Below are 8,638 nucleotides of genomic sequence, written 5' to 3'. Positions count from 1 at the left end.
AACAGCTAGTGAATGCCCCGAGATAAGAGTAATCTTCTCTTGAGGAACAGCACAAGTGCCGGTGTGATGAACACAGAGTGAACCACTGGAAAGAGGAACTGTCTGTGCTCCAAGTTGAGATGGACACCATATCACGTAGGGCATGACTGACCATGCTAAGGAGTTTGAAATCCAGGCAATTAGATGTTTATTTAAAAAAAAAATGGTATTGGGGTTTTTAAAACATCTCTGTGATTGCTTTGGAGAAAAGGTAGGGCAGGTGATGACGGTGGATACAGAGAAAGCAGCTAGTAATCTTGTGATAGGCAGGGTGAGAGAAGAGTAGGACTTGCATCTGATGACAGGAGTAGACATAGGTAGGAGAGGAAAGATTTGGGGATATATTCTTCAGGTACAGGAAGTAAGGCCTACTGATGGAAGGGGTAAAGGTACGAGAAGTCAAAGATGATTCCTGAGCAATTCAGTGGGTGTCATATGACAGTATCTTCTGAGGCAGAAAGACTGGAGGAGAAAGGAATTTCAGATATACAATGAATAATCAGCAGTCTCCTAAGGTGAGTTCAAACTCACTTCCATGGAACCAGGGAAACAGCTTATATCTTTAAAAACACCAATATTTCCACTTTTACAAACAAACATGATTTTAAGTCCCTGTCTCTACTAGATACACCACTGTGTTTCAATCCCCAAAAGTAGAATAGGTACAAACACAGAGTGGGTCTTCAATACAAAATTAGTTGAATGTTATGATAATAAAACAAACTTGTACTGGTTAAAATTTTGGAGTTTACATGGCACTTTCCCATTCATTATATACCCTGATCCTCATATTAACCTGATAGGGGAAATAATATTATTACCCCAACTTTACAGAAATGGAAACTGAAGCCAAAAGAGAAAATTAACCAGCTCAGCCTTGCAAGACTCCTGTGGCTGGGCTGATCCAGAAATCCAGGTATCCCAGATCCCTGTCCCCAGCCTTTGTTGATGGGGTCACAATTCTGGAAACATTGCCTCTGTATAAACCTCCAGGGGCTTTTTCCTCCATCACTTTACATCAGCCAAACTCTGACTCACAGTTGAAGAATCAGCTGCCTTATTATGTAGCAAATTCCATGAACACATAGCAAATGCTGTTTTCTAGAACAGGCTGAAGTATCTTCCTCTCCCAATTTCCTTCTTCCATCCAAGTTAGAGAATTTTTCCTTGGAAAACTGTGCCCAGGTTGAGGGGACTTCTTTCTGGTGTGTATAGACTCTTTGATACGCTCCAAACTCAACGACTTTGTTTAATCCCTGGGGCCTTAGGAACAGCCAACCCACATGTGGTAGGAAGTGAGGCGAGAGGGAAGGAGGAATGTGCGGGAGACACAAACACAGCACAATGTTTTCTTTCTGAGAAACTTCATCAGGGCTCCGATTCCAGTGACCTCACCTTCGAGCAATGCCAGCTCCTTTGCTTTAAATCAAAGTTGACTTGTGGTGGTGGTTCACATATTTTGAGTCTAACGAGCCTACAGCTTCTGATGCTGCAAAGGAAATCCTGAGAGCAGTATCTGCCCTCTGAGATCAGGGTGGTCAATGACCTTGACGTATTCTGGCTTCCATTTCATTCCAGAATCGAGACAGAGGGTGTGCATGGGAGACTAGGCTGTCCACACAGTGAGCAATATTCAAACTGGGATACTTACTGCAGCCCACCAGTGCACATTCTGTTTGCCCATTTCAAGGAAATGAAACTGAATTAAAGACACAGCCCCCCAACATTTATTCTTCTCCCCCACCCTTATGTCTTTTCTCAAAGCACTTCATGTTACTTCCCTGCTCCAATGCTAATGCTTACTTGTTGCATACGGAATATAATCTGTGTGCCTTTTGATGTCCTACAAGGCCATACGACATCTGACCCCTGACTACATATGTGATCTCTTTTATTCATCCCCATACAAGCGACCCTAGAACCTTGCTTGGTCTAGGGTATGTCAAGCACTCTGACTCATAGTTGTGGTACTGCTCCTCCCTCCATAACTGAATGAAAGGCTCTTTCCACAAGAGTCTTACAGCTTGTTTCTTGATTGCATTCAAGTTTCCTCAAATATTACATCTCAAGAGTCCTGGCTTTGCCATAGGGGAAGTTTCTTCTCTAAGATTCAGTAGTACCAGGATCGTTAGTTTTACATGTCAACTTGACTGGGCCATGGGGTGATCAGATATTTAGTCAAACATTATTCTGGGTGTTTCTGTGAGGGCATTTTTGGACGAGATGAACATTTTAATCAGCAGAGTGAGTAAAGCAGATTGCCTTCCCTAGCGTAGGGGGGTCTCATCTAATTAAGTGGAAGGCCTGGATAGAACAAAGAGGCTGACCCTATCCTGAGTAAGAGATGAGACATTGGCTCTTTCTGGGTCTCAAGCCTGCCAGCCTTCAGACTGAAGTGAACTATCAGCTCTCCTTGGTCTTTAGTCTAGCTTGCTGACTTCCCCTGCAGATCTTAGGACTTGCCAGCCCCAATAATTGCATGAGCTAATTCTTTTTTTTTTAATGGTCTCTCTCTCTCTCTCTCTCTCTCTCTCTCTCTGCCCATAGATATACTTTCTATTGGTTCTTTCTCTGAAGAACTCTGACAAACACAGATTTTGGTATTGAGAATGGTTCCAGAGAAACAATAATTTAAGTATAATTTTTTAAAAAACGTTTCTGGGGTTTCTAGAATTGGCTCTCTGATTATATTTAGGGAAAATATTTTCAGTAATAAAGATGGAACTAATAGTCCATGGAATAATCTGACAATAAAGATACACAAAATATCACCACTGGATACTGCAAATCAACCACTTATAATAATCTTATAAGAATATGCATGACTGTATATGATATTTTTAAACATTTTTGTCAAACAAATGAGTATAATAAGGTTGGCTGGTTGCTCCTATTGTTGCTGGATGAAGTAGGAAGAGAAAATTATAAACTCAGGGATTCACATTCCTAGCTCAATTGTGACATAAGTTTCTATGTATGCTGAGCATGAGACCCTAATCTCCTGTAGCCACAGGACTGAGATTCCTGAAAACTGAACGTGTAATTTCATCCTGCAACTGGCTGAATTACAATATTAGTTGGACCACCAGCCTCACAGGTGCCCCCTACTTTTAAAGTGAGGACATTGATTGTGAAGAAAAGGAATCCTGAAAGTTGGAATGGGGATGTGTGGGAAGAACCTGATAATGCTGGGGAGGAATGCTGATCCCCTAAATGCTGAGTTCTATTTACCAATGCAAGCAGACTCTTCACCCACAGTGGAAGCATCTTCTGCACCATCAATTGAGGGAATTAATCATTCATTGCCCGAGGAAACAATTGCCTTGCAAAACAATAATGATTTTCCTCAGATCCCACCCTCATTAACCCTCTTTGCCTCTACACTTATAATTAGATTCAAGTCTCTGCAGACACCAAAAGATGAGCTACTCACCTTCATGGGTCACGTGAGGAGGTATGTTATACTCCAAAAGAACTATTTGAGCTTTCTAATTTATATGGACAGAAATCCAGGGTAAATGTATGGGAACAGATACTAATGGTGTGGGATAATGGTGGAAGGAACATAAAGTTGCATCAGGCTAAATTACTGATATGGGCTTTCTAAGGAGAGATTCTGCATTACTTGGCCTTGAGCCTGCCAGCATTTGCACTGGAACTGTACTCAGATCTTTTGGACTTGGACCAGAGCTAAACCATCAGTTCCACTGGGTCTCCAGATTGCTGTCTCACCCTGCAGATTTTGGGACTTGCAAGCATCCATAATCATGTGAGACAATTATTTCCTTAATAATATTCATAAACAAACAAATAAATAAATATCCTGTTGGTTCTGTTTCTCTGATGAACCCTGACCAATACACATACCAAACTAAGAATTAAATGAGTTAAAATGTGGAAACATTCAGCATGGTACCTGGCACAGTAGCTATTTTTGCTTTGCTTTCTAAGCAGGAGTAGAGAGGTAGGGGGAGAAAGAAAGTGAACATGGCACTTCTTCAAACAGAGGTGTGAACAGGTGATGTATGATTAAAAAAATAAAAATAAAAGTGAAAAACAATTCCCTAAGTGTTCTGCATGTGGAGTAGAAACCTTTAATTTTATTGTTCTTGAACTGTGCATCTTTCCTAAAATAGGTCTGTTGGTGATGGGAGAAGGCTTTGGATTCTCCCCTGTATTTACAGTGAGTGGCTAAGAAATCCCACAGATAATTTTTCCAAGCATTATGCTATGGAAACTATCAAATGTATATAAAAGTTTAAAGAAATTTTAGCTGATCACTCATATACCTACCACCTAGACCCTACTATTAACATTTTATATTTGTTTCCTCTGATATAAATTTGAATCCTCCAAGGAAATTCAACCTGACTTCAACAACTGTGATAATTTGTTATTTTTTAATGAATCCAAATTCATCTGCAAGTTTTAACTTATTGCTTTTGTTTATGTTCATTTAAATGTTGAATGACATTAAATCACTAAAAAACATTAAACATTAAATCTTTTTTAAAAAAATCTCTTAAATGCCATACCCTAAGCTGAATCTACAACAAAGTGAATCAATTTAATTTTTCTTTGCCAATTGTATATAAATTTAAATACATTTTTATCAATTATGTTTCATTAAAATGCTTGCTAAGAAATTTATTGGAAGTTCATTGATTCTATAGATTAATTTATTCTATATCAATTTGAATTGACATCTTAATAATATTGGGTTTTGACCCACAACACAGTATGTTTGTACATTTACTCAGACCTTATTTTTTTTCTCATCAATGTTGTGGAATTAACAGTATATAAATATTTTGTCAGATTTATACGTAAGTATTTCATGTTTGATGCTATTGCAAGGCTGGCCCGTGGCTCACTCGGTAGAGTGCGATGCTGATGCTATTGCAAATGTTATTATTTTTAAATTCGAATTTGCATTACTAATATATAAACATAAAATATTTGCTGCTAATATATAAATATAAAATTTTATTTTTTTACATTACTCTTGTATCTTACTACTTTGCTAAACTCACTTATCAAGTTTAGGTTTGTTTTAGTTTTGGCGGGTATATTTTCTACTTATAGAATCATGTCATCTACAGATTAAGGCAGTTTATTCCTCTCCTTCCAGTCTGGGAGTCTTTATTCTTTATTCCTTGCCTCATTGTGTTGGCTAGAAACTCAAGTACAACACTAAGAATGAGTGGTGAGAGCAGACATGTCTTGTTCCAGATCTCCTAGGGGAAATCATACAGTGTTTTACCATTAAGTATGATGTTAGTTTTAGTGTTTGTTTTTTGTGTTTGTTTTTTTAATAGATGTCCTTTATCAGATTGAGAAAGTTCCTTTCTCTTCCTAGTTTGCTGAGAGTTTTGCTCAGCAATGGATGGCAGATTTTATCAATGCTTTCTCTGCATCTATGGGAAATTACATTAATTAATTTTCAAATATTAAACAAACCTTGCATTCCTGGGATAAAACCTGCTTGGCAATTATGGATTACCCTCGTGACATATTGTTTGTTTGATTTAATAAGAATTTATTTAGAATTTTGCATCTAGCGCTCACAGTGTGGCCGGTTACATTAGTTAGCGCTCAGTCTACTCTCTAATGGGGAAGCAGCGGACTACAAGAGACTAAACTGTATTTGCCTCTATTTCCAGGAGACTCATGTTCAACTTATGCTCACAAAAAAAGTCAAAATTTTTATTAATCCTTTTGTTTTAAAAGTTAACAGAAAATTATAGCAATAAAAGAAACTGGACTTTAGTAATACAGCTGGAACAATCTGCAGAGGAAGCAGTGGGAGAAGAGATTAAATTTAGTTGATTTTCTGTATCAAATTTTGTTGGTTGTTCACTAGTCTCACGGTAATGGAAGCTGCACATTTTTTCAAAGGGACCAAGAAGCTGCTGGAGGTTTGCTTCTCCAGGCACCAACCCAATGCAAACCAAGAATCTTGGGAGCTTTGCACTTTCTCAAGATCTGAGTGAGATGTACTTTTGAAGGATGTGCAATGCTCACTCACAAATGTGACAAAAACCAACAAACAGGAAGCTTATGTACTCAGTGAGAGTGGCATGTTTTTCTCTAAGAAACATTTCATTTTGAACGTGTGATACTACACTCTTGCTGAAAGCTCTGCTTACCCTGTTGAAGCCTGCTAGGCATTACAGTGGGTTTGACTCAATATAAAACTTCTTTTAGCCTCATAAGAATTTCATGAAGGCTTCTCACCAAGGGGACCCACGCTGAAATTCCCAGGAAGAAATAGGTTTTCTTAATGCAGTTTTCCTGAGTGGATCAGGATATTGTATGGGACATATGAGTTCAGACTATTGGTACTTGTATACCCTGGATTTCCCAGAGAGCTGGGTAATCAGTCAGCCAGATCAAACACTTGAAATTCTAACGAGTGAGCTTGACCCAGCAGTTATGGACCAGTTCTACATGAAATATGCTATTACTGCAAAAAATGTCACTCATGAGAATGTAATTCTTGAACTGATACCTGGTTCGATTATTGATGTCACACTGTTTAATCCTTGTGGATATTCAGTGAATGGAATGGAATCAAATGGAACTTATTGGACTATTCACATCACTCCAGAGCCAGAATTTTCTTATGTTGGCTTTGAAACAAACTTAAGTCCGACCTCCTATGATGACCTGATCAGGAAAGTTGTGGAGGACTTCAAGCCAGGAAAATTTGTGATCACCTTGTTTGTTACCAGAGTTCCAAATGTCGCATAGTGCTTTCTTCCAACAAAAATGAAAGTTTTACATTTCTGATTGCCAGAGTGCTATGTACAGCTATTACAACTTTGTTTTTACCCCTTTTGCTAAGAAGCAGCAGCAACAGCAGAGTGGAATAAGAAAAATGAAGAAAAAACTCAAAAAGAGAAAACACATAGAAGGCCATGGCTGCATTCTAGATGTTGAAACTGAGGGCCATGCTTTCCATAACCACCACCTTGTAGTTGCAGAAAGCCCTAGATGAAATTATAGTGTAATCATTTTGAATCGTATGCGTTATTATATCAAGGAGTTAGATATCTTGCATGAATGATCTCTTCTATGTTTTGGTATTTTATACCATTCTTGCTGTGAAATTGAAATGCGTGTAGAAAAGACCTTTTATGATATGAAACTTTACAACATTCATGAAAGCAATTCAATCTGGTTTGTGCACATTGTAACATTTCTCCAGGTATCATCCAAAGTTCCCCACAGATCCTCATTAGGTCTTGGCCTTCGCCTAACTATCTGGGACTGTTCTATTAAATTGCTGACAGAACTTTACATCCAGGTATCTGTATTTTCTAGGACACATTCTCTACTAACATTATTGAAACCAGTTTCTACTTCATACTGATGTTTTTTGCAACATCAATTAAAGTTTTTCTTCCACAAGTAGAGTCCTCTTAAGAAAATAATTCCACTGACTCATTCTGTGTATTACTTGTTTAACATTATTGCTCCCTGCATTTGTAGTCCTTTAATTGATTTCTTCCCTCCTCATGGTGTCTTCTCCCCAACCTCCAAATAAAGCAATACACTGTTACACTGTGCATTTATAGACTAATCTTATATCGTAGTTGGGGTAGAGGGCTGATGGTCCCTGGGCTTAATTTTCTTTTAAGGTCATGGGAATTTGGCCTCCTTTTTATTGGCATGGGCTCTTTTGGAAGATGTGACAAAAATAAACTTTTCCAGTGTTAATTAGCAGGGAAGACCCACAGAGAGTTGAAGATTGAGATTAGAGTGTGGTGGCTGAACTGTGTGGAAACCATATGCTATTCTGTGCTTTTTAGTAAATGAGATTAGCTTCTGAGGCACAACATGCCTTTACTAGCTTGCTAAATAGTACAAAAGGATTTCTATCGCTGAACTGATTAGCAAAGGGATTTAGCATAATGGATGTACTGGATTTGATTTAAGTAAAATCATCTTGGATCATTCATCTTAACTTACTTTAGTAGCCATTTTCACTAATTTCCATTAACTTTGGTTCCAAGCAGAATCATTTTTTTTTCAATTCTGTAACTTTGTGATGCATGTGAGTGTTCTTACTTCATCTGTCCTCCTAACTATAGTGTTCCTTTCACGTGACAAATGAGTGACTGCCCAGAATGAGAAATGTCCAGATTATTCAGATATACACCATAAATAAGAACATATTAATGAATAAATAAAACATAACATACAAAATTCCAAATTGTTCAATGGGAAATGACTACAAATATATAGCCTTTCAAGACTATTTTAATAACTACAAATATATAGGCTTTTTAGCTATATTTACAAATACTATGAATTTTAAGCAACTGGGAGAGAACAAGAAAGTTCAGTAAATTTTATATTTCTTGTCCTCACCATATTTTTCCGTAAATAATTTATGGATTGATCCAGTGATGTTTTGTTTCTTCCATATTTACGAATGAAACCCCATTTTTTGGTGTTTCTAGACTTAAAATCTACTAGGCTTTAAATCAGTTTTGACTTTTATTTTAAGCATGAAGTTGATTGAAAATTTCATTGAGGAAGGTTTCAGTGAACATGATCAGTTTGATTTTGTAATGACCATAGGACCTAATGT

At 37.6% G+C, this 8,638-nt stretch overlaps 1 pseudogene; it reads left to right on the top strand.

The window, feature by feature from the left end:
• The first annotated feature begins 5,912 nt into the window (after positions 1-5,912).
• Positions 5,913-8,638, top strand: part of LOC134365554 (S-adenosylmethionine decarboxylase proenzyme-like) — a 47,118-nt pseudogene continuing 44,392 nt past the window's right edge.

The sequence above is a fragment of the Cynocephalus volans genome, chromosome 17, assembly GCF_027409185.1.
Source record: "Cynocephalus volans isolate mCynVol1 chromosome 17, mCynVol1.pri, whole genome shotgun sequence".
NCBI lineage: Eukaryota > Metazoa > Chordata > Mammalia > Dermoptera > Cynocephalidae > Cynocephalus > Cynocephalus volans.
The sequence above is the reverse complement of the archived record's forward strand: the minus strand, read 5'-3'. Positions and strand labels throughout refer to the sequence as shown.